This window comes from Colius striatus, chromosome W (genome assembly GCF_028858725.1).
Source record: "Colius striatus isolate bColStr4 chromosome W, bColStr4.1.hap1, whole genome shotgun sequence".
In the NCBI taxonomy this organism is placed as follows: Eukaryota; Metazoa; Chordata; class Aves; order Coliiformes; family Coliidae; genus Colius; species Colius striatus.
Window position 1 is genome coordinate 37464445 of NC_084789.1, and position 27615 is coordinate 37492059.

At 46.7% G+C, this 27615-nt stretch overlaps 1 pseudogene; it reads left to right on the forward strand.

Annotated features, from left to right (window-relative positions):
• The first annotated feature begins 382 nt into the window (after window positions 1–382).
• LOC133628430 (tektin-3-like) lies at window positions 383–26470 on the forward strand (annotated as a pseudogene).
• The last annotated feature ends 1145 nt before the right edge of the window (window positions 26471–27615 follow it).

A 27615-nucleotide genomic window follows, 5' to 3' on the forward strand; every position in this document is an offset into this window, starting at 1 on the left:
AAGTGAAAATGATCCCTGGAGGCCTCTGAGGTCAGCAGATATGCCAGCCAAAAGAAAGAGATGGGCAGTGGAGGAAGGGCAAGTGCACTTGCCCTGGACTGACAGATTGAAGGAAGATGAAGGCCCGGTGTCAGCCCTTCTCCTCAGCAGCCGTGGTTTGCTCCTCTGACCTGGTGCTGGATCCCAGCCCCACAGTCCAACTCTGACTTAGGCAAACGCTTGGGGAGGGATTTGTTTTCAAGGGCTTTAGCACAGGCCACGTGTGGGTGCCGTGTGCGTCGCCGTTTGTGCTCTCAGCTGTTGCTGTCAGGCAAGTGCAGGAGCTGACTGAGGGAAGTTGTCTTCTCCCGTCTCCTCTGTGCAGGACACGTCCCGGAAGAGAATGGACCTGCTTGGCTCTCCCTTAACCGCCACATCCGCTCACCCCAAGTCAACTCCTACCCGCTTTCTGCCTGCCATCAGCCCCATGGCTTCGAGCTACAAGAACCGTGCTCCTCGCTACGCCGTGCTGCAGAGCTACGGCCTCCCCTGGATGCCCAGAGCCTACTATAAGGCCGCTGCCACCCACCCCACTCTGGCTCCCTTGTCTGGCACCTGCCAGGGCTTGAGCCCCAGCGAGATGCTGCCTTCTGTGTCAAACAGAACGGCACTTTTCACCCGCTACAGCCCCGGCGACTGGTACCGCTCCAACCAGAGCAACTACCACTAGGCGGAGACGTCCCGGCGCAAGGCGGAGCTGCTGACTGCTGATACCTCCTGCCTGGTGCAGGACAAATACCAACAGACCAGCAAGAGCCAGGCAGACAACACAAAGAAGCTGGGGCAGCGAGTCAGCGACATTGAGTTTTGGAAGGCGGAGCTCTGCCATGAGCTGGCAGAGATCATCAAGGAGAGCGATGCCCTGAGAGAGATGAAGGCACGGCTGGAGAGAGCTCTGGCCGAGACAGAGGCCCCTCTCCAGGTGAGCACCCTGTGCGTGGGCCGCAAGCTGTAGCCCACTGCTGCCGCTGCACCAGGGACACGTGTGCTCTCTCCTGGGGCTTTCATGCTGCCGCTGCATGAAACGAGCTCTGCCGCCCATTAGTCGTGGCCTAAACCGGCTGCCCAGGGCGCTGCTTGCCCTTGTCCTCGTCTCTGTGTCCACCTCCCCTTTCTTGTCTGCCCTGTCCTGAGCCGGGCAGCATCCCTGCGGGAAGCCCTGCAGCCGGCACCAACGGCCTCTCCCCAACAGGTTGCTCGGGAGTGCCTCCTGCAGCGGGAGAAGAGGATGGGCATCGACCTTGTCCATGATGAGGTGGAGAAAGAGCTTTTAACAGTAAGTCTGGATGCAGATCCCACCTTCCAGTTGAGGTCAGCAGAGCTGTCAGCCGTGACGCTGGAGCGTGGCCTCTGATGGCTTGTGCTTTGCCTCTCTCTGCCCAGGAAGTGGATGGCATCAGGGCCTGCCAGGAGAGGATACGGCTATTCCTGGAGAAGGCAAAAGCCCAGCTCATGTAAGGAGGAGCCCCGTATCTCCCTGGGGAGCGGGCAGTGATGTTGGTGGGAGCACAGAGCTGCCCGGGAGGGATGGAAGGGGAGTTGGGAGGAAGGGAGAAAGGGAGCTGAGCGGCCATGGGAAGGGGAGGAGACCGTCCCACCCACACGTGGCCACCACGGTTGTCCCTGTGCTTTTAAGGACCAACTGGGCGGCCCAGCACGAGCTGGAGAAGGACCTGACCAACAAGCAGGCAGTCTGCCGCATCAAAGGCAAGTGCCACCAGCTGAGGAACTGTTCCGACGGCATCAGCTACTACCACGGGGTGCAGCGGGTGGATGCCATGTGAGTGCGCGCCTGGCAGCGCTGGCACCCGGCCGTCCTGGGATGCTCGGTGCCGCTCCATTTCCCCGACAGGAAAGGCCACCAGGGAAGGCTCTGTCTGTGCAGGGCCTGGCCCTCCCAGCACGGGCTGACCGTGGGCCTCTCCTTTCCTCCCACCAGCATCTCCGTGCCCGAGTCGTGGGCCAAGTTCAGCGATAACAACATTCTCCAGTCGCAGAGAGAGCGGGTGGCCTCCGCCCAGCTGCGGGACTCCATTGAGAACCTGAAGGAGGTGACAGCCACCGAGATGCGGTGCCAGTTCAACAGGGTGAACGTGGCCCTCACCAACCGCATCGCCGAGATGCCAAGAACAAGCTTCGGGCCCACCTGGCCAAGGTAGACCAACCCCTCACTGTGTGTGTGACGCCCTCACCTCCCTGGGACACCGACCACCCTCCACACAGACCTGGCCCGGGAAGAGACCAATCCCACTCACTTGGAATGCTCATGTCCCATTGAAAATATATATGCTGTCGCTTAAGTTATACCACTGCGTATGGGAGCAACAAAAAACCAGGAAGGCAGACCCCATCCAAAAGTAGTAAGTAGATCCAATGTAGTCTATCAGCCAGCACTGTGTTACATTTGCAGCTGCTTTCATGTGGGACCTATCTGCAATTCCAGTCACTTGAACTTCTCAACGACCATTGAAAAAATACAGACTGTCAGTAGAAGTTAGTGCGTATGGGAGCTCCAAGAAAGCAGGAAGGCAGACCCCACCTACAGTAGTAAGTAGGTCCCCATGTAGTCTATCAGTATGCGCTGTTTCACATTTGCAGATTCTTTCCTGCGGGAGTTATCTCCAATCCCACTCACATGTACTGCTCAAATCCCATTGAAGAAATACAGACTGTCGGTAGAAGTTATACACTGTCAATGGGAGCTACAAGAAAGCAGGAAGGCAGACCCCAACTACAGTAGTAAGTAGGTCCTCATGTAGTCTATCAGCCAGCATTGTGTCACATTTTCAGCTGCTTTCCTTTGGGAGCTATCTCCAATCCCACTCACTTGGACTGCTTAGGTTTTTCAGGCTTCGAGCCTGGTTTCAGGCTTTCAGTCTGCGTTTTTCAGATTTCGAGTCTGATTCATTTTTCAGGCTTCGAGCCTTTTTTCAGGCTTCGAGCCTGATTTTCACACTTTAAATCTGATTTTTTCAGGCCAAGAGACAAAAAACTTCGCGACATAGCTGCTTTCCTGTGAAAGTTGTCTCCCATCCCACTAACTTGGACTGCTCAACTCCCACTGAAAAAATGCAGACTGTGGGTAGAAGTTATACCACTGCATAACGGAGGTACAAGAAACCAGGAAGGCAGACCCCACCTACAGTAGTAAGTAGGTCCCCATGCAGTCTATCAGCCAGCACTGTGTCACATTTGCAGCTGCTTTCCTGTGGGAGTGTGGTAGTTTGAGCCTGGCTGGATGCCAGGTGCCCACCACACTGCTTTATCCCCCACCTCCTCAGCAAGCCAGGGAAGGGGAGGAAATAAGATGGGAGTCTCGTGGGTTGAGATAAAAGCAGTTTAATAAAGAAGCAGCAAAGTCGCACACGCGGGAAGCAAAGCAAAAGCAGATAAAGATGTTACTCTCTATTTCCCATCAGCAGCGATGTCCGGCCACCTCCCGAGAAGCAGAGCTTCAGGATGGGTAGCGGTTGCTTTGGAAGGCCAGAAATGAATATCGCCTCCCCTTCCTGCAGCTCTCCCCCAGTTTATATTACTGAGCTGATGTCATATGGTATGGAATATCTCCTTGGTCAGCCTGGGTCAGCTGTCCTGGCCATAGTCCCTCCCAAGATCATGACCACCCACAGCTATTGGTGAAGGTGGGGGAAGGAATGCTGGAGGGACAGCCCTGATGCTGTACAAGAAGTAGTCATAATATTGATATCAAAAGTAAGCACAGCAGTGCAGGAGCTGCTGTGGAAAATCACTACCATCCCAGACCCACTACAGGGAGCTGTCTCCAATAACACTCACTTGGACTGCTCAACTACCATTGAAAAAATACATGCTGGGGGTAGAAGTTATACCACTGCGTATCGGAGGTACAAGAAAGCCGGAAGGGAGACCCCACCTACACTAGTAAGTAGGTCCTCATGTAGTCTATCAGTCAGCACTGTGTCACCTTTAAAGCAGCTTTCCTGTGGGCGCTATCTCCAATTCCACTCACTTTGACTGCTCAACTCCCATTGAAGAAATATAGAGTGTCGGTAGAAATAATACCACTCGGTATAGGAGGTAAAGGAAAACAGGAAGGCAGACAAAAACTACAGTGTTAAGTAGGTTCCCATGCAGTCTATAAGCCAACACTGTGTCACATTTTCAGCTGCTTTCCTGTGGGAGCTATCTCCAATTCCAGACACTTGGACTGCTAAACTCCCTTTAATAATACACTGAAAATATATATGCTGTTGCTTAAGTTGTACCACTGCGTTTGGGAGCTACAATAAAGCAGGAAGGCAGACCCAACTTACAGTACTAAGTAGGTACCGATGTATTCTATCAGCCAGCACTGTGTCACATTTTCATCTGCTTTCCTGTGGGAGCTATCTCCAATCCCACTCATTTGGACTGCTCAGCTCCCATTGAAAAAAATACAGACTGTCGGTAGAAGTTATACCACTGCCTATGGGAGCTTCAAGAAAGAAGTAAGGCAGACCCAACCTACAGTAGTAAGGTCCCCATGTAGTCTATCAGCCAGCACTGTGTCACATCTGCAGCTGCTTTCCTGTGAAAGCTATCTCCAATCCCACTCACTTGTACTGCTCAGGTCCTACTGAAAAAATATATGCTGTTGCTTAATTTATACCACTGTGTATGGGAGTTCCAAGAAAGCTGGAAGGCAGACCCCACATAGAGTAGAAAGTAGGCCCCTATGTAGACTATCAGCCAGCACTGTGTCACATTTGCAGCTGCTTTCCTGGAAAGCTATCTCCGATCCCACTCCCTTGGACTGCTCAACTCCCTTTAATAATACAATCGGTAGAAGTTATACCACGGCGTATGATAGCTACAAGAAAGAAGGAAGGCAGACGCCACCTACAGTGTTAAGTAGGTCCCCATGTAGTCTCTAAGTTGTCACCATGGCACCTTTGCCTCTGCTTTCCTGTGGGAGCTATCTCCAATCCCACTTACTTGGACTGCTCAGCTCCTATTAAAAAAAAAATATATGCTGTCACTTTAGTTATACCACTGCGTATAGGAGCTACAAGAAAGCAGGAAGGCAGATCCCACCTACAGTAGTAAGTAGGTCTCCATGTAGTCTGTCAGCCAGCACTGTGTCACATTTGCAGCTGCTTTCCGGTGGGAGCTATCTCCAATCCCATTCACATGGACTGCTCAGCTCCCATTAAAAACTACATGCTTTCCGTTAAGTTATACCACTGCGTATGGGAGCTACAAGAAAACAGGAAGGCAGACTCCAGCTACAGTAGTAAGTAGGTCCCCATGTAGTCTATCAGCCAGTTAAATTTGCAGCTGCTTTCCGGTGGGAGATGTCTCCAATCCCACTGACCTTGACTGCTCAGGTCCCATTGAAAAAATATATGCTGTCGTTTAAGTTATACTGTGGGGAGTTATGTGGACACTTGGCTAGAGGAATAAGGACATGATAGAATACAGCTGGTTAGGCAGTGAGCATTAAGCGATAAGATATTGGACTCCTGCTCAAGGACGTGAGAGCAAGAGAGTTGTATGATAACAGGATGAGAAAACAGGACCTTAGTTTGGGTTAAGCAGCCACAAGTATCTGGAGTATGTCGAAACAAGGGCGAGGTTTGCACCTAACTGTGAACCAATGATGAACTTAGCTTTTGCAATACATATGAGCCTGATTATTGTATCTATAAGAGAGTTGTATCTTTGCAAATAAAGCTGAGACTTTTTGCACTACAGGGTGGGCTTGTCTGCCGTCGTCTTCAGCAAATGGTGACCCCGACGCGATACACGGAGGACGTGTTATACCGACTGGGTGCCACAGCGGAGCGACGAAGGGTACTATGCAGCAAGGATGGCAATAAGCGTGAAAATTGGGAACACGCCGTGCCCTGGGTGACCGTATAGACGAGCCCAGCCGATACGTGCCACCGGACCTTGAAGGGCTGCAACAGCGCGCTGACAAACAGGTATGGAAAGGCAAGCAGCATATGATTTATTTACTGCATTCTTGCAGAAGCGGCAGATAAAGGGTATAGATCTGCAAAAGGACCTACCAGGGTTGTTAGCTTATGGGTATGCTAAGGGAGTGTTTCAGAATCCACATACAGTGCATGAATTGAGCGAATGGCGTAAATTTGGGGATTTTCTCTGGGAGGCTACCCTGGAGGACGATAAGACATCTAAAAAGTTAGGGAAGCTTTGGAGGATAGTGCACAATGTGTTGCTGCAACATTAGGCAGAAAAGAAGGCTGCTGAGCATGCATCAGCAGCATAGAGTAAGAATAAAAACTATGAGCGTGACTGGTTCCAAACCACCTCGCTGGCTCCTACCATCTAAAAAGTAATGCTCCCCCCCGCGTGTAGAAAATGGCCCTGGAGGCATGGACGGGGTATGAGAACCATGTGAGCCATGAGCCCCTCCTGAGGAACAGAAGTGCCGGCCTAAAGAGCCCCCGCCTCTGCCCCCCCTCACTTGGTGAGCCTGTCCCTGGGGCAGAGAGTGAACTGGCAGAGGCCATCGCAAGGGAGCGGAGGGAGGATTGGGCTGCACTCGCAAAGGATTGTCTGGGAAAAGGGGATGGCGATGCACTGGATGCAGCAAGAACTTTGGCGTTGCCACTGGTATTCCAACCCATTGCGGGGGGAGGTATGCAAGCAACAATTTCTGCTCTGGATTGGAAGTTGTTATCCCAGTTGCGGTCCACGGTCAGCCAGTGAACCAGTGAAACAAATGATCGACTATGTATGGGGAACCCAGTTGCTACTGCCCGCTGACTGTCGAGGCATAGTAAAACTAACTTATACACAACATCAGCAGCTGTTATTTAATGCACATTGGCAGGCATTAGTGAATGAAAGTGTCGCAACTCAACGTCAGCAAGGCGACCCTCTCTATGGTGTGACGGTGGAAGAGCTGATGGGTTTGGGACCCTTCCTCCGTACGGAGGCTCAGGCTTTGATAGGGCCTGATAAGTGTAGAGAGGCAATGCGATTAGTAAGGGAGGCTATGGAAAAGGTAAAGGACCCAGGTGGAGTGCCAATATATATGGGAATCAAACAAGGTCGGGATGAAACGTTTGGGACCTTTATTGATAAAGTTGCCTCCGCCATAGAGAGGGCTGGAGTTCTGAAATATATGCGTGACGCCTTGTTAAAACAGTGCGCCCTACAGAATTGTAATACAGAATTGTAATGGCCCAGGTCCCGACAGGTCAACAAGCTTTTCTCGTGGAAGCTATTAAGGAATTGGGATTGGGATTAAAGAAACAGGCGAAAGCAACTCAGAATCAGGTGTTAGCCGCCCTTGCACCCCTTCGAGCATCCGCTGTGACCACTCAAAGGGGCTCTTCAAGTGGACGGATAAAGTGTTACCGGTGTGGTCGAATGGGACATTTCTGTCGTGAATGCAATGCTACAGGAATCTGGTGTCAAAAATGCCAAACAGATAATCACAACACCAAGGCGTGTTGTTGCAAGTCAGGAAACTCCAATTCGAGTGCGTCGAACCGCAGTGGCAGCGCTCAGACACAAGTCACCGCTGCAGCTCAACAGATGTCAGCAGCTGCCTCCAGCCAGCCACAAGTGGGAGGCTCGGAATGGACCTGGCAGCAGCAGTAGATGTTACCATTATGACAACAAGCCCACAGAAGATACCCACTGGAGTGAAAGGTCCAATCACTATAGGGGGACGAACAGTGGGCGCATTGTTTTTAGGACGCTCGTCAACTACCATGCTTGGACTCTTTGTTCTCCCCGGAGTTATTGATGCAGATTATTTGGGAGAAATTATGATCATGGCCCACACTCCCTTTCCACCAATACAAATTATGAAAAATCAGAGAATTGCACAATTAATACTATTGGAACAAATGTCAAAAGGAATAAGTCCAATAAAAGAGGACTTAAGAGGAGAAGGGGGATTTGACTCCACGGGAGGACTTACACTGTTGACTATGGATCTCAGTGAAAGGCCTAGACGCAAAATAGACCTTGAATTTCAAGGACGAAAAAGGTCCTTGATGGGATTATTGGACACGGGGGCAGATTCCAGCATTATCAGCCCAAGATGTTGGCCACAACACTGGCCCCTGCAACCGGCAGCAACTACTGTGACTAGGGTAGGAGGACTTACTCTGGCTAGTCGCTCTCCACCCATATTGGTTCATGTCGATGAGAAAACCATAACTGCTAGTTTTTCTGTTGTGCAGCTGCCTCCAACCATGCAATGTCTTATTGGTCGAGATATACTAGCCCAGATAGGAATGGTCCTAACAAATGAGCACCCTTTGGCATAATGACTGTTGCATGGACTTTCCTACTTCCTATTACCTGGAAAACAGCCTAGCCAGTATAGGTTAAGCAATGGCCTTTAAAAAGGGAAAGTCTTGAGCATGCTCATGAGTTAGTGCAAGAGCAACTTGCCCAAGGACATTTAAAGTTATCTACAAGCCTGTGGAACACTCCTATATTTGTTATTAAAAAGAGATCTGGCAAGTATCGTTTGTTACATGACCTACGTGCAGTAAACGAACAAATGGAACCTATGGGAGCATTGCAGCCAGGACTACCCAGTCCGGCTATGATTCCACAGGGTTGACCACTGTTAATCGTAGATCTAAAGGACTGCTTTTTTACCATTGCCTTACATCAGCGGGATACACAACGGTTTGCTTTTACCTTGCCTGCAATAAATAGAGAAGGTCCCGACCATCGTTTTGAATGGACAGTTTTGCCGCAAGGCATGTGTAACAGCCCAACTATCTGTCAGTTGTATGTTGACGCAGCTTGACAACCCCTTTGATGACGATGGCCTAACGTTATCAATGACCATTACATGGATGATATCCTCTTTTCTCAGCCTGCACCATTTACGGAACAACAGGTGGAGGAGATTCGACAGGCACTGGCTCAATGCCACCTTGTGATAGCTGCAGAAAAGGTTCAGTGTACAGCTCCATGGAAATATCTTGGATGATCTTTATCAGAACAGCTCGTAGTACCACAGAAGCTACAGCTCCAACTACAAATAAAGACCCCGAATGATGCTCAGAAGCTTTTAGGGGATCTGGAATGGCTAAAACAAATAGTGGGAATACCCAACGAGTTGTTAGAAAAACTATGACCACTTTTGAAAGGAACCAACCCCATGCGTCAAATACAGGTTACACCAGAGCTTCAGGATGCGCTTCAACAAATTATGGACCGTGTCATATAAGGGCAGGTCCGACGTCACGATGTTGACTTACCTTTGCTTGGGGCCTTGACACAATCTCAAAACAAAACGGGGGAGGTATGGGTTCTAGAATGGATTTCCCCAGCCTTACAACAAACAAAAACCCTTTTTCAAAAAATTGAGATGTTGGCGGGACTAATAAAAAAGGGTCGTGAAAGAACATTACAAGTAACTGGTGCTGAGCCGCATACCATAAGGATACCAATGAAAAAAGACTCTTTACAATGGTATTTAGACAATACAGAAGATCTTCCGGAGGCGCTCTTAGGTGGCGGCAGTATAGTAGCAACAGACAAAATAATAAAAGCACCATTACAATGGCTAGGAAAATGGAATTGGCTAGTACAACCCAAACGGGAGCCGACCCCCATCACGGATGCGTTGACAGCATACACGGATGCAGGAAGAAAGTCTAGAACGGCGGCAATAACCTGGCAAAAGGAAGGGGAGTGGAAGCACCAACTAATAAAAGCAGAAGAGAAAGACACATTACAAATCTTGGAACTGTTGGCAGTAGTATGGGCCATGAGGAACCTAAAAGGGCCCCTGAATGTGGTTACAGACTCGTTGTATGGATTATCTGTAAATGAAATTTAGCAGATGGATGTCACTCATGTGGCAGAGTTTGGAAGACTAAAATATGTGCATGTAACCATAGACACATGGAGCAAATTCTTTTGGGCAACAGCACAGATAGGGGAGAGGGCCATAGATGTGGATCGTCATTTAATTAGTAGTTTTGCGGTAATGGGAATTCCTTAGAAAATAAAGACGGACAATGGGCCGACCTATATAGCAAAAGCATAGAACAGTTCACGAGTCAATGGGGAGTTGAATATATAACAGGGATTCCCCATTCCCCCACAAAACAGGCCATAATAGAAAGAGCTAATGGGACTCTAAAAAGATATCTTGGTAAATATGGGGATGTTAAAGACCCACATATGAAATTGTTAAAGGCCTTATTTGTTATGAACCATCTGTGTGTGTTTGGGGAACAGGAGCTACCACCTGTAATAATGCATCATAATCCAAAGGCACAAAAGAAGAGAAAGAAAGAAATATGGGTTAAATATCGTGACCCTAAAACAGGGATATGGCAGCCTCTGGCCAAAGTATTATACTGAGGACGTGGGTATTTGTGTGTTGATTCTCCCACAGGATCCATTTGGGTGCTACCCAGGTGGACAAGAGCTGTCCTTGAAGCTGCGGAGATCAAATCATCTGACAAAAAAGGACAAGAAGAGATTGAAGAATAAATACACCCTCATCTTGCGGTCATTGGAGGACTGGCTAACAATCAAAAGACTGAAGATTATATAACAAAAACACAGTGAATTTAATGAATAATAATGAGCTGTTTTGTTATAACCATAGCTTTCAGTATAACTATAATTGCTAACAGCTTGACGCATTTTAATCAGCCTAGAGATAATATTTGGATAACCTTTGCTAATCAAACTGGTCAATCATCTCTTTGTCTAAGTTTGGGAGGGGTTATTAATCCTTTTAAAAGGTGTTTGATAGGATTGCCCGTGTGGAATCCGGAGGAATTTTGTGGACTAGTAGACAATAACACCTTGTGTAATAGGACGGGACTGAACACAATTAGCGATGATCACGATCATTCAGATGGGAAATGTCAGTGTGAGATAATTAAATCCTTTAATACCACATTAGCCTCACCCCCTGAGGAAATAGACCTGTTTGGAAGTGCCAATGCAAGCTTTGGCACTAATGGAACTGGCGGAAATTGGATAAGGTTTATGTCACGGGATATCCATGACTTTAATAGAAATCGAAAATATTGGGCCACCTTAGACTCTTCTTTGAAGTCAGAAAGGGTATTTAAGCAATTGTATTCCAGCTGTAATGTCTCTAGTATTACATCACCAAAGAAATTGCCCACGGGTATATTTTTAATCTGTGGAGAAAGGGCCTGGAACGGAATACCAGTACATCCCCCGGGTGGACCCTGTTATTTGGGGAAACTCTCTTTATTCCACCCTAACTTAACCACGCTAATGCAGCTTGCTGACCATAATAATAGCTCCCGCAAAAAACGTATTTATTATGAGTTTCATTGTACTGATATTGGTCCCCCACGATTTTGGAGTGAACTGAAACAAGTCATAGTTGCCACCCTTTTGCCAGGAGGAGCAGCTAATAAGGCCATGAACTTGGCTAAACAGTTAGGATGTTGGACTAAAGATGAGTTAAATAAAAATTCAGAAATGATTGACATGTTAACAGCTGGCGTTCAAAGTGTAAATCATGGGCTGTTACAAAATAGAGCTGCCATAGACTTTTTATTATTAGCCCACTGTAGTGGGTCTGGGACGGTAGTGATTTTCCACAGCAGCTCCTGCAGTGCTGTGCTTACTGTTGATATCAATATTATGACTACCGCTTGCACAACATCGGGGCTGTCCCTCCAGCATTCCTTCCCCCACCTTCACTAATAGCTGTGAGTGGGCATGATCTTGGGAGGGACTATGGCCAGGACAGCTGACCCAGGCTGACCAAGGAGATATTCCATACCATATGACGTCAGCTCAGTAATATAAACTGGGGGAAAGGAGCAGGAAGGGGAGGCGAGATTCATTTCTGGCCTTCCCAAAGCAACCGCTACGCGTACTGAAGCCCTGCTTCTCGGGAGGTGGCCGGACATCGCTGCTGATGGGAAGTAGAGAGTAACAGCTTATCTGCTTCTGCTTTGCTTCCCGCGCGCGCGGCTTTGCTGCTTATTTATTAAACTGCTTTTATCTCAACCCACGAGATTCCCATCTTATTCTCTCCCCTTCCCTGGCTTGCTGAGGAGGTGGGGGGTAAAGCGGTGTGGTGGGCACCTGGCATCCAGCCAGGCTCAAACTACCACACCCACGGACATGGATGTGAAGAATTTGAGGGCATGTGTTGTATGAACCTGTCGGACCATTCCACCTCGATAGATGTCAAACTGAAAGAACTTCAACAGGGATTCCATCAGTTGAAACAAGAAGAGGGATTAGGACTTGAAGGATGGCTTAAGGGATGGGGAATAGGCCCTTGTTTGCGAAATGTTATAATGTATGGAATTGGCTTTATGGGTATTGGTTTATTTGTATTGTTAGTGTTTCCCTGTTTTATAAATTGTATTCAACGGACAATAGAAAGAACACTTGAGAGGATGTGGCAGGCTAATATCATTGTCCAAAAAGAAAACGGGGGAAGTGTAGAGAATATTGTGGAGACTTGGCTAGAGGAAAGGGGACATGATAAAATACATCTGGTTAGGCAGTAAGTATTAAGCGATAAGATATTGGACGTGGTGTTCTTGAGCAAGAGAGTTGTATGATAACTTGATGAGAAAACAGGAACTTAGTTTGGGTTGAGCAGCCACAAGTATCCAAAGTATGTTGAAACAGGGGCAGGATTTAACTGGGAACCAACGATGATCTTAGCTTTTGCAATACATATGAGCCTGATTATTGTATCTATAAAAGAGTTGTATCTTTGCAAATAAAGTTGAGACTTGCTCAATACTACAGGGTGTGACTGTCTCCCGTCGTCTTCAGCAAGTATGGGAGCTACAAGAAAGCAGGAAGGCAGACCCCACCTACAGTAGTAAGTAGATCCCCATGTAGTCTATCAGCCAGCACTGTGTCACATTTGCAGCTGCTCTCCTGTGGGAGCTATCTCCAATAACATTCACTTGTACTGCTCTAATCCCATTGAAAAAATATATGCTGTCTGTTACGTTATAACACTGCTTATGGGAGCTACAAAAAAGCTGGAAAGCAGACCCAACCTACAGTAGTGTATTGGGTCTGGGATGGTAGTGATTTTCCACAGCAGCTCCTGCAGTGCTGTGCTTACTGTTGATATCAATATTATGACTACTGCTTGCACAGCATCAGGGCTGTCCCTCCAGCATTCCTTCCCCCACCTTCACCAATAGCTGTGGGTGGGCATGATCTTGGGAGGGACTATGGCCAGGACAGCTGACCCAGGCTGACCAAGGAGATATTCCATACCATATGACGTCAGCTCAGTAATATAAACTGGGGGAGAGGTGCAGGAAGGGGAGGCAATATTCATTTCTGGCCTTCCAAAAGCAACCGCTACGTCTCCTGAAGCCCTGCTTCTCGGGAGGTGGCCGGACATCACTGCTGATGGGAAGTAGAGAGTAACAGTTTTATCTGCTTTTGCTTTGCTTCCCGCGCGTGCGACTTTGCTGCTTTTATTAAACTGCTTTTATCTCAACCCACGAGACTCCCATCTTATTTTCTCCCCTTCCCTGGCTTGCTGAGGAGGTGGGAGATAAAGCGGTGTGGTGGGAACCTGGCATCCAGCCAGGTTCAAACTACCACAGTTCTTTTGGCTCTCAACGTGGGGCGAGATAGTAGCAGTTTTACATTAACTGCATTGCAATTACAGTAAGCCAATGAGTGCAAAGTTCCTGTGATGGTCACAGAGCCTTACTGTTATGCAGCTTATCTTACACTTTCTAATGTTTGGGAACACGATGCTACTAACATTGACTCTGTGCTGTGCTTTAACCTTAATAGCTTTGCTAAGCTGGCTATATGATTTTGTGAAAAGGATGAAAGGGCCTGGGAACATGATGGCCCAAATAATAATAGCAACTCTCATTCTGTTACTGATGGATTTACTGTGCTGTGGGAGCTATCTTGTGGAGGCCATTGGGCAAAGCAGCTCTTTCCCCTCAGCTCGGACGATCTAGACAATTTTGTTATACAGACTTCCCAGGTCCTTAGTCACCCTCATATAAGAGTTTTAATATTACTAATTAACATGGTTGGTATATGACATATTTTCTGGAATCTGGACTCATCTGGGTATCAGAGAGGACAAATTTGCAATGGAAACATGTTAAAATGTCCCCTGAAGCGGCCAGTCCCTGGGTGGCAGGGTGTGTGGATGAATTTGGGCAAATTCCTAGGATGGTTATCACCTCCTGTAACCTGGGATTTTACATCTGAACAGATAAAAAACCCTGCTTTACTGTCACGCCACCTGATAGAAGGGTGTCTTACCTACCCTAATGAGGCCCATCAGGTTCAGGCACTATACTGGGGCCTAGCCTCTGCCTACCGAGCTGCATTCCAGTCCTCTCAGAGAACTATGGAGGAGGTGGAAATTCAAACTATACCTGAGACTACCATGGTTGGGTCAGGGAATCAAACAACAACCACAGTGGTTGCCCCAGTAGTGAAAAAGAAGCAGTGGATAAGGAGGTCAAGTCCATATCATCGATTAGTAAGGGCAGAAGAGGAGGAAGAGGAAAGGCTAGAAGAAGAAACTGGTCCTTCGGTAAGGAGATCAGGAGAAGGAGTGAAAGAAATCGAAAAGGAAATGGAAACTACTCGGTCCCTCACCTCAACAGAACTTAGAGATATGCGAAAAGCTTACAGTCGCCAGCCAGGTGAGTGGATTGGTGCCTGGCTGCTCCGATGTTGGGATAACGGGGCTGACAGTCAGCAATTGGAAGGCAGAGAAGCCCAACAGCTAGGATCTCTTGCTAGGGACCGGGGAATTGATAGAGGCATTGGAAAGAAGACCTCAATTTGTAGACGGTTCCTCTCAAGTGTAAGGGCAAGATACCCATTCAAGGAAGACCTTGTAAATGCCCGAGGAAAGTGGACTAGAGCTAATGAAGGGATCCAATATCTAAGGGAATTAGCTGTGTTGGAAGTCATCTATGGTGATCTAGATAATGCCGAGGCCTCCACAGATCCAGACGATGTCCAGTGTACACGGGCCATGTTGAGAAAAGTGATTCAGAGTGCCCCAGCTACATATTCGAATATCTTGACAATGGTGTATCATCCAGACATAGCTATACCAACAGTGGAGAGGGTATCTTCTTGGTTACAGAACTATGAAGAGTGCCTCTGCACCTCCTCATCACTGTGGGATGATGGTCTGACTGTCAGAACTGCCTCAAGAATTCGGTCATCCACTGTCCCGACCAGGGGAAAAGGAAGTCCCAGACGCAGGAGTACACCTCGAAATGAACTCTGTCTCTTTTTGCGTGGCCAAGGAGAGGATATGAGGAAGTGGGATGGTGAACCCACTTTTAAGCTGGAAGCGCGTGTACGTGAACTAAGGGGAAGACAGCTGTTAGAAAAGGACCACCCAAGAGGGCTGTCAGCATAGTAACTGCCAAAACAAAAGAGGACAATCAACAATCTCCAAGACATAGAAGAACTGCAACTACTTCCTTCGATGCCAATGAGGAGACTTCAGGTCTAAAATTGCAAGGATCAGATAGCGAATACTCTGATGAAGAACAGAAACAGAGGGTCCCTGCCTCCAGCCAGGAGGAGGAAAGGGATGACCGAATCTACTGGACTGTGTGGGTTCGATGGCCTGGCACATCAAACCCACAAAGGTATAAAGCCTTAGTAGACACAGGGGCACAGTGTACATTGATGCCATCAAGGTATAGAGGCACAGATTCTGTCTGGATCTCTGGAGTGACAGGGGGATGTGAAGAATTATCTGTATTAGAGGCTGAAGTGAGCTTAACAGGGGACAAATGGGAAAAAACACCCCATTGTGACTGGTCCAGAGGCCCCTTGTATTCTTGGCATAGATTACCTCAGGAGAGGGTACTTCAAAGACCCCAAGGGGTATCGATGGACTTTTGGTATAGCCACTGTAGATGCAGAGAAAATCAAACAACTCTCTAATTTACCTGGCCTCTCAGAAGACCCTTTTGTTGTGGGATTGCTGCAAGTTCAAGAGCAACAGGTACCAATTGCTACCAGGACGGTGCACCGGAGGCAATATCGCACGAATTGAGATTCCCTGACTCCCATCCGTGAGTTGATTCATCAACTGGAGGCTCAAGGAGTAATTAGCAAAACTCATTCCCCATTTAATAGTCCCATATGGCCTGTGAAGAAATCTGATGGAGGGTGGAGGTTAACAGTAGACTATCGTGGCCTGAATGAAGTGACACCACCACTGAGTGCTGCTGTACCAGACATGTTAGAGCTCCAGTATGAACTGGAGTCAAAAGCAGCCAAGTGGTATGTGACGGTTGACATCGCTAATGCATTTTTCTCAATTCCATTGGCAGCAGAGTGCAGGCCACAATTTGCCTTCACGTGGAGAGGTGTCCAATATACCTGGAATCGATTGCCCCAGGGGTGGAAACACAGTCCTACTGTTTGTCATGGTCTAATCCAAACTGTACTGGAATTGGGTGATGCCCCTGAACATTTACAGTACATTGATGACATAATTGTATGGGGCGACAAGGCAGAAGAAGTGTTTGAGAAAGGGAAAAGAATAATACAGATTCTCCTAAAAGCTGGTTTTGCTGTAAAAAGAAACAAAGTAAAAAGACCTGCACAAGAGATACAGTTTTTGGGCATAAAATAGCAAGATGGACGTCAGCATGTGTCTATGGATGTTGTGAACAAAATAGCGACTATATCTCAACCAACTAATAAGAAAGAAACACAAGCTTTCCTGGGCCTTGTGGGATTCTGGAGGATGTATATCCCAGGTTATAGTCAGCTTGTGAGCCCTCTCTTTAGAGTAACCAGAAAGAAGAACTGTTTTGAGTGGGGCCTCGAGCAACAACAAGCTTTTCAACAAATTAAAAAGGAAATAGCTCGTGCAGTCGCCCTTGGACCAATTCGTACAGGATCAGATGTGCAGAATATCCTCTACACTGCCGCTGGAGAGCATGGTCTCTATCTTTATACTGACTCCCGGATGGTGGCTAATGCTCTATGGGGATGGTTACAGCAATGGAAGAAGACCAACTGGCAGCGCAAGGGTAAACCCATCTGGACTGCTGCATTATGGCAAGACATTGCTGCTCGGGTGGATAATATGACTTTGAAGGTACGTCATGTAGATGCTCACGTGCCAAAAAGCCATGCCAATGAAGAACAATGGAACAACCAACAGGTAGATAAAGGTGTCAAAATTGAAGCAGCTCAGGTAGACCTAGACTGGGAGCGTAAAGGTGAGCTATTTATACCTTGATGGGCCCATGAAACCTCAGGACATGTGGGAAGAGATGCAACATATAGATGGGCTCGTGATCGAGGGGTGGACTTGACCATGGAAGCCATTACACAGGTCACCCACGGATGTGAAACGTGTGCTGCAATCAAGCGAGCCACACAAATCAAGTCTCCCTGGAACGGAGGCCGATGGCTGGGTTTTCAATATGGTGAGGCCTGGCAAGTTGACTATGTTGGACCGCTACCACAAACACATCAAGGCAAGCGTTATATACTCACCATGGTGGAAGCAACTACCGGTTGGTTGGAAACATACCCTGTAAACCATGCCACTGCCCAAAATACTGTCTTGGGTCTTGAAAGGCAAGTTTTGTGGCGACACGGCACTCCAGAAAGCATTGAGTCAGATAATGGAACTCATTTTCGAAATAATCTCATAAACTCCTGGGCAAAGAAACATGGCATTGAGTGGATATACCACATCCCCTATCACCCACAAGCCTCTGGAAAGATTGAGAGATATAACGGAATACTAAAGACCATGTTGAGAGCACTGGGCAATGGGGCATGGAAGTAGTGGGATAAAAATTTAGCAGAAGCCACTTGGCTGGTTAACAGCAGAGGTTCAACTAACCGTCCTGGTCCTGCCCAAACAAAACCACTACATACTGTGGGGGGAGATAAGGTCCCTGTAGTGCACCCAGGGAAATGGCTGGGGAAGGCAGTATGGGTTGCACCTCCCATGGGAAAGGGCAAACCCATTCGTGGGATTGTCTTTGCTCAAGGGCCTGGGTGTACTTGGTGGATGATGAGAAAGGATGGGGAAACTCGATGTGTACCTCAAGGAGACTTAACCTTGGGGGGAAAATAACCTGTTATGTGCGTTATCTGTTGTAGATGAACTTTGCAAGAAAAACCGGACAAGTGGACAAACCAAGCCGGTGCTGGTGCCCAACACTGAACATACTGTTTCCCCTGGCCTGGATCTTGATGGATGAGACAGAAGTTATGGCCTGCTCCAGTGAACATCTACAGAGGATGAAAGATATAAGAATGTTGTTTGTTTGTTTGATGCAAGAGGGAATAAAAGAATGATGTTTTTCTGTTGAAGAGTGAGGGTACTGGTTAATGAGAGTATATAAGAATGTGTATGGGTTGTTAAGATGGTTTGTCTGAGCATGACATAAATGGTATGGAATAAGGGGTGGAGACTTTAGTGGGTCTGGGATGGTAGTGATTTTCCACAGCAGCTCCTGCAGTGCTTTGCTTACTGTTGATATCAATATTCTGACTACCGCTTGCACAGCATCAGGGCTGTCCCTCCAGCATTCCTTCCCCCACCTTCACCAATAGCTGTGAGTGGGCATGATCTTGGGAGGGACCATGGCCAGGACAGCTGACCAAGGCTGTCCAAGGAGATATTCCATACCATATGACGTCAGCTCAGTAATATAAACTGGGGGAGAGGAGCAGGAAGGGGAGGCGAGATTCATTTCTGACCTTCCAAAAGCAACCGCTACGCGTCCTGAAGTCCTGCGATATGGTGGGCACCGGGCATCCAGCCAGGCTCAAATTACCAAAAGTAGTAAGTAGGCCCCCATGTAGTCTATCAGACAGCACGGTGTAACATTTGCAGCTGCTTTCCTGTGGGAGCTATCTCCAAAAACACTCACTTGTACTGCTCAGGTCCCATTGAAAAAATATATGTTGTCTCTTAAGCTATACAACTGCATATGGGAGGTACAAGAAAGCAGGAAGGCAGACCCCACCTACAGTAGTAAATAGGTCCCAATGTAGTCTCTCAGCTAGCACTGTGTCACCTTTGAAGCTGCTTTCCTGTGGGAGCTATCTCCAATCCCACGATCTTGGCCTCGTCAGCTCCCTTTAAAAATACATTCTGTCAGTAAAAGTTATTCCACTGCGTATGGGACGTAAAAGAAAGCAGGAAGGCAAACCCCACCTACAGTAGTAAGTAGGTACCCATGTAGTCCATCAGCCAGCACTGTGTCACATTAGCACCTGCTTTCCTGTGGGTTCTATCTCCAATCCCAAAGTCTATGGCAGCTCTATTTTGTAACAGCGCATGATTTACACTTTGAATGTCAACTGTTAACATATCAATCATTTCTGAAGTTTTATTTAACTCATCTTTAGTCCAACACCCTAACTGTTTAGCCAAGTTCATGGCCTTATGGGCTGCTCCTCCTGGCAAAAGGGTGGCAACTATGACTTGTTTCAGTTCACTCCAAAATCGTGGGGGACCAATATCAGTACAATCAAACTCATAATAACTACGTTTTTGCGGGAGCTGTTATTATGGTCAGCAAGCTGCATTAGCGTGGTAAAGTTAGGGTGGAATAAAGAGAGTTTCCCCAAATAACAGTGTCCACCCGGGAGATTTACTGGTATTCCGTTCCAGGCCCTTTCTCCACAGATTAAAAATATACCCGTGGGCAATTTCTTCGGTGATGTAATACTAGAGACATTACAGCTGGAATACAATTGCTTAAATACCGTTTCCGACTTCAAAGAAGAGTCTCAGGTGGCCCAATATTTTCGATTTCTATTAAAGTCATAGATATCCCGTGACATAAAACTTATCCAATTTTCCCCCAGTTCCATTAGTGCCAAAGCTTGCATTGGCACTTCCAAACATGTCTATTTCCTCAGGGGGTGAGGCTAATGTGGTATTAAGGGAATTAATTATCTCACATTGACGTTTCCCATCCGAATGATCGTGATCACCGCTAATTGTGTTCAGCCCCGTCCTATTACACAAGATGTTATTGTATACTAGTCCACAAAATTCCTCCGGATTCCACACGGGCAATCCTATCAAACACGTTTTAAAAGGATTAGTAATTCCTCCCAAACTTAGACAAAGAGATGATTGACCAGTTTGATTAGCAAAGGTTATCCAAATATTATCTCTAGGCTGATTAAAATGCGTCAAGCTGTTAGCAATTATAGTTATACTGAAAGCTATGGTTATAACAAAACAGCTCATTATTATTCATTAAATTCACTGTGTTTTTGTTATATAATCTTCAGTCTTTTGATTGTTAGCCAGTCCTCCAATGACCGCAAGATGAGGGTGTATTTATTCTTCAATCTCTTCTTGTCCTTTTTTGTCAGATGGTTTGATCTCCGCAGCTTCAAGGACAGCTCTTGTCCACTTGGCTGTGTTCTGGTTTAGCAAGGAGTAGCTTTTGGCTCAGTAACAGGGGGAGCGGGTTGCAGTGAAGACCAGGTAAAGAGATTGCGGACTCTCTCCCGGCTCCTGGGTTCACACCCACCTCCGGCCCGGCTGGGCCAATCTGGCGCCTCTGCGATCACTATTTAGGGGACGGGAATTCGAAATGCGAGGGGGGAGGTGTAAGAGTGATACAAGATGGAGGCGACCACGCAGATCCTTCAGCCAGAGAGTGAGGCAGGAAGGAGAAGCAATAGACCAGAGACTCCTCTGCAAGTCGTGGCGAGAATGCAAGCTGTGCCCCTGCAACCTATGGAGATCCATGGCAGGACCGAGAGTTACCAGCAGCTCCATATGAGTGAGCCCGGACGGGCGAGGGACTGTGTGGAGAGACGGTCATGGCCCAGGTCGTGTTGGAGAGTCTGCACGTCGCAGAGCAGCCCCACACGAGAGGCAAAGAGGAGCTGCAGCCTTTGGAATAAGTGCTCGTCGGAGCAGCCCGTGCAGGTCTCCCGTGTGTGTGAGTTACCCCACGGACTTGCAGGGAGGACTGGTGTGGAGTTCACCCGTCCTGAGGAGGGACAAACGGCAGAAGCTATCGGGAACAGACTAACTGAAATCCCCACTGCCTGCCCCACCGAACTGTTCAGGGGATCAGGGCTCTGAGCCTGGAAAGAGGGGAGGTGTGGCAAGAAGGTGTTCTTAAAAAGACTGGTTGGACTCTTCATTGATTACTCTGTGTTGTTTCATTTTGGTTATGTTTTGGGTTTTTGGGGGTATGTTTTACTTGATGTTGCATTAAAATATTTTTCTGTTTTCTTCCCCAAACCGAGTAGCCTGGTCTGTTTTGTCCTGAAACTTAAGGGACAATTAAGCTCTCCCTGCCCTTGAGCAATTCTCAGTCTCTTCTGTACTTCTGGCTAATCGTGGTCTTTGTTCTCTGATGGGCCTAAACCATGACAGGCTGGCACCCAAATGGATCCTGTGGGAGAATCAACACACAAACACGCACGTCCCCAGTATAATACTTTGGCTGGAGGCTGCCATATCCCTGTTTTAGGGTCACGATATTTAACCCATATTTCTTTCGTTCTCTTCCTTTGTGCCTTTGGATTATGATGCATTATTACAGGTGGTAGCTTCTGTTCCCCAAACACACACAGGTGGTTCATAACAAATAAGGCCTTTAACAATTTCATATGTGGGTCTTTCACATCCCCATATTTACCAAGATATCTTTTTAGAGTTCCATTAGTTCTTTCTATTATGGCCTGCCCTGTGGGGGAATGGGGAATCCCTGCTACATGTTTAACTCCCCATTGCCTCATAAACTGTTCTATGCTTCTACTTGTATAGGCCGGCCCCTTGTTTATACCATGTGCTTATATCTGCTACCACCAGCACCTCCTCTCCCTCCACCCTGTGCCCACCTCTTCTGTACCTTCCACCTCTCACATTACAACTCGAGATCTTCCGGAAGCCTACCACATCTCCCCCTCCGTATGCTCGATGACTCCAGTGTCCTGTGGCACGGGCATATGATCAGGTGCTGGTCGTGTTCCACTTCACTATTCAATCCTGCCAATAGTTGAGTGACTCCATCTTGATCTGCATCACAGGGAGCACTCCGAGAAACACGTCAATCTGCAAGAGAGACTCAGTAGACCGTTATATCTTCTACGCCCCATGCTCTCCCCCTCCCTAAGACGGTTGAGCTGTACTTTTAAAGTAGTGTGAACGCATTTAAAGACCGCCTGTCCCTGGCTAGTGTGAGGGATACCGTGGCTCAATGCATGGGAATAGCTGGTATGTCCATGACCCCTCCGGGCAGCCTGCTCCACTGATTTTAATAACTCAAATTGTACTAACAAGAATCAGAACTCCATAATCAGCAGCAAAGCCAGCGTGTTTATATTACTTCTAATTGGTCCTTTCTCCAAAAGCCAGCTGTAGTTTTCTGTGACAAGCCTTGCAGTTTCACACGCTGCCCCAGCCTCCTCCTTGCTCCAAGTTGTTATCTCGTAGGTATTTTTGCTTCTTCGTTTCTCACAGTCGAGAGCAGCTCAAGGACAATCTGCACTTAGTTTAGCAACTCATGCCTGGTAAGCTTCTTCTTATCCACTGAAAAAAACCACAGCTGACAAACAAAGTTATTATACTCGTGCTAAAGGTAAAATCTCTAGCAGGTCTATGTTGCAAAGTTGTATGGCTAATACTACTTACATTACTAATCAAGTCTTCTAATGTCATTGAGGTTTGGTTACTTTGTGTGCTAGGCCAGTATCCTAATTTGCACAGCTGAGTTAATAAAGCAGATACTCCTACACCTGGAGCAAATATACTAGTTGCTATTATTGCTGAGAGAGACCAAAGGTAACATAGTCATCACATTCGCCAGTAAATGCATGCACAAATTGTTTTGGACAATGATGTTTCTAAATCATTGTGTGATTAGGCATCAAGATCGTCAGTTGTCTCAAACTCCATGTCCGCTGTTACAAAATAGAGCTGCCATAGACTTTTTATTATTAGCCCAAGGACATGGATGTAAAGAATATGAGGGCATGTGTTGTATGAACCTGTCGGACCATTCCACCTCGATACATGCCAAACTGAAAGAACTTCAACAGGGATTACATCAGTTGAAACAAGAAGAGGGATTAGGACTTGAAAAATGGCTTAAGGGGTGGGGAATAGGCCCTTGGTTGAGAAATGTTATAATGAATGGAATTGGCTTTATGGGTATTGTTTTATTTATATTGTTAGTGTTTCCCTGTTTTATAAATTGTATTCAACGGACAATAGAAAGAACATTTGAGAGGATGTGGCAGGCTAATATAATTTTCCAAAAAGAAAATGGGGGAAATGTGGGGAGTTTTGTGGAGACTTGGCTAGAGGAAAGAGGACATGATAGAATATAGCTGGTTAGGCAATGAGCATTAAGCGATAAGATATTGGACTCCTGCTCAAGGACGTGAGAGCAGAAGAGTTGTATGATAACAGGATGAGAAAACAGGAGCTTAGTTTGGGTTAAGCAGCCACAAGTACCTCTGGGCGAGGTTTGCATCTAACTGGGAACCAATGATGAGCTTAGCTTTTGCAATATGTATGAACCTGATAATCATATCTATAAAAGAGCTGTATCTTTGCAAATAAAGTTGAGACTTGTTGCACTACAGGGTGGGCTTGTCTCCCGTTGTCTTCAGCATTATACCACTGCGTAGAGGAGCTACAAGAAAGCAAGAAGGCAGACTCCATCTACAGTAGTAAGTGGATCCCCATGTAGTCTATCAGCCAGCACTGTGTCACATTTGCAGCTGCTTTTTTATGGGAGCTATCTCCAATCCCACTCTCTTGGACTGCTCAGCTCCCATTGAAAAAATACACGCTTTCTGTTAAGTTATAGTACTGCGTATAGGATCCACAAGAAAGCTGGAAGGAACACCCCACCTACAGTAGTAAGCAGGTCCCCATGTAGTCTATCAGTCAGCACTGTGTCACATTTGCAGCTGCTTTCCTGTTGGAGCTATCGCCAATCCCAGTCACTTGGAATGCTCAGCTCCCATTGAAAAAGTTTATGCTGTCGATAGAAGTTATACCACTGATTTGGCATATTTAATAGCTCGCGCTAAGAATATTACGGTGCGTTATAACCCTTTTGATAATTGGCTTCAATCAGCTTTTAGGGGATTGTCACCTTGATTGACTATGTTAATCAAAGAAGGGTTAAGATGGATTTTTGTTATTTTGCTTTTGCTTGTAATATTTAAAATAATATATAGTTGTATTATGAAGGCAGTGCAATGACTGACTGACTCAGTCTTGATTGTGCACAAACAAAACGGGGGAATTGTGGAGGAATGGTTAAGGGAGAATGGGCATGGATCCCAGGGTATAATGTTAGGCCTAATGGGACAAGGCAATCTGAGCTCTAGTTGTATGAATTTAATGCACAATCAAGACCAGAGTCAGAGCCATGGTTAAATTAGTTGTTGTCACTTAGTCAGCGCAGACAGCAGGCCGCTTTCTGCTCCTTCAAGGTCGGACTGTTTTCAGCTAACGAGCTAACAGCTCAAGGTCAGGCTGTTTTCAGCTAACGAGCTAACAGCTCAAGGTGGAAAACAACTTCGGAGAAAAACAAGATGGGAAAATGTGAGGGAGCTTGCTTATCTCAGAAACCGCAAGTAGGATGAACATAAGAATGTAATCTATCAGCTGCTGTTGCTGAACTAGCTTTGAAGCTGTTGGATATATAAGTTAGAGCCTGCTTTTAATAAAATGAAGATTTCTGCTGTCACTCACATTGAGTAGGACTGATTTCTTCCCACCCAGCTGAGAATCGGACCCTGGGTTGATCGCCGCATGAAGTAGGCTTGGAGCTGGTTTTTCAGACTTTGAGCCTGGTTTCAGACTTCGAGTCTGGTTTTCAGACTTCGAGTCTGGTTCATTTTTCAGGCTTCGAGCCTGGTTTGCAGACTTCGAGTCTGGTTTGCAGACTTCGAGTCTGGTTTTTTTTTCAGGCCAAGAGCTGAAAACTTCGATGCAGTGGCCCTTGAAAGGAGAAAGACTACACCAGGCCAATCTCCTGGTACAGGAACAACTTCAATTGGGTCATATTAAGCCCTTGGAATACTCCTAATTTTGTTATACCTAAGAAATCAGGGAAATTTCGCTTGTTGCATGATTTGCGAGCCATCAATGATCAGATGCAGGACATGGGGGCCCTACAACCTGGCATGCCGAATCCGGCAATGTTGCCTGAAAATTGGGCTATCTTAATAATAGATTTGAAGGACTGTTTTTTCTCTATTGCGTTACATCCAGATGATCATCAGCGGTTTGCATTTGCGATACCAGCAGTGAATAGAGAGAGTCCAGCACAGAGATATGAGTGGACTGTGCTGCCACAAGGGATGAAAAATAGTCCAACAATTTGTCAGCTGTATGTAGATAATGCCCTGCGACCCATTCGGCATAAGTGGCCCCATGCACTTGTGTATCATTATATGGATGATATCCTCATTGCTCAGGAGGAGGCATTTACTGCAGATCAAGAGAGAGATCTAGAAACCATATTACAAGCACAGGGACTGACTCTTGCTCCTGAAAAGGTACAAAGATGTCCAGCATGGCAGTATTTGGGCTGGAGTATTACAGAGGCTCATATTAGGCCTCAAAAGCTCCATATTCATACCAAGATAAAAACTGTAAATGATGCACAAAAATTAATGGGGGATTTGCAATGGTTGCGCCCTATTGTTGGAATCACTAATGACATGCTAGAACCGCTGCGCCCCCTATTGAAGGGAACAGACCCGTCGGCAAAAGTACAGCCAACAGCAGAACAACTGCAAACCATTGCTGAAATTTCTGACCTCATTACCACTCGGCAAGTCGATCGTCGTGATCCAGATTGCCCCATTGATTTGACGATTTTGCAGGGCAAAGAACAGTTTCTTGGTGCATTAACACAGTGCAAAAAACAAAAAGAGAGGCTAATCGTCCTGGAATGGCTATTCACCACGTTACAGCCTAAATGGACAATTGAACAAAAAACTGTGGGCTTAACAATGCTTATTAGAAAGGGACGCACTCGAATCTTACAGGTGAGCGGCCAAGAGCCAGGAACGATATATGTGCCTATAGCGAAAAGAGATCTGGAATGGATCATAGCAACATCAGAGCCTCTACAGCTTAGTTTATTGTTATCTGCCCAAAAAATAAACATGCAGTCCCTAAAATCTAAGGTGTTGGCGTGTATGACACAACAACAGTGGATTATTCGTCCTAAGCTAAGTGAGCAACCTTTGTCAAATGCCGTTACAGCATATAAAGACGCAGGAAAGAAATCTCAACGGACTGTAAAAGACTGGGAAGAGGCAGGACAATGGAAACACCAGCTATTACATGCCACGGAAATGGACTCTTTACAGACTTTAGAACTTTTTACGGTTGTTCGGGCCCTTGAAATGTGGTGGTGTAAACCGTTGAATATTGTAACTGACTCTTTTTATGTTGCAGGAATTTCTCAGCAAATAGAAGATGCTTGCATTAAAGATGTGCGCAATCGACACCTTTTTGACCTACTTAGAGCCATGCAGGCCGCTATCCGGCAGCGCACATCTCCATATTGTGTAATACATATCAGAAGTCATAAGTATGACATTGGTTTAGGAGCAGGAAATGCTAGAGCGGACAAGCTGGTAGCTTTGGGGGTGCCTGTAAATAAATTCAATCAGGCAAGAGAAGCCCATGCCACCTTTCATCAAAATGCCAGAGGTCTAAAGAGAAGTTTTGACCTTTCAATAGAGGATGCTGGAGCAATACTGAGGGCTTGCCTGCAGTGTAGCCACTACGGCCCAGGGTTAGGTCTGGGAGTCAACCCCGGGGGTCTGGGACCATTAGAATTGTGGCAGATGGACGTCACTCACATTTCTGAATTTGGAAGGCTTAAATATGTTCATGTAACTGTGGATACATTCAGTAAGTATATATGGGCAATAGCTCAAGCAGGAGAAAGAGTAACGCATGTAATACGACATGCCACTGCATGTTTTGCTGTTATGGGGGTGCCAGGCACCATTAAGACTGATAACGGCCCTGCGTATGTTAGTCATCGGGTGAGACAGTTTTTCCAAACCTGGGGAGTGAAACACATTACAGGGATATCACACTCACTGATAGGATGGGCTATAGTGGAACGAACTCATCAAGTGTTAAAATCATATTTAAGTAAGATGTCTGACATACAGGACCCACAGGAACAGTTGTCTAAGGTATTGTTTACTATAAATCATTTATGTATCTTTGGGGAGGAGAAAGAACCTCCAGCTCGACTACATCAAGGAATGGTGGAAACATCCAAAAGACTGCCGGCAATGTGGGCAACTTACAGAGATCCACAAACAGGTATATGGCAGGGCCCAGCTAAAGTGCAGTATTTAGACAGGGGTTATATGTCTGTGCTTACATCTACAGGTCCAATATGGGTTCCTGCGAAATGGACTAGAGTGGCTGTTACTCCTAATAATCCTGATGGTGACAGTTCACACATCGCCATTGAATCAAGTGAATCCACGTCAGAACATGTGAGTCACCTGGGTGAATCAGACAGGCCAAGCTGACTTTTGTCTGCATCTTCAGTCGGTGAGTGATACATTCCGCACCTGTCTGGTTGGAATATC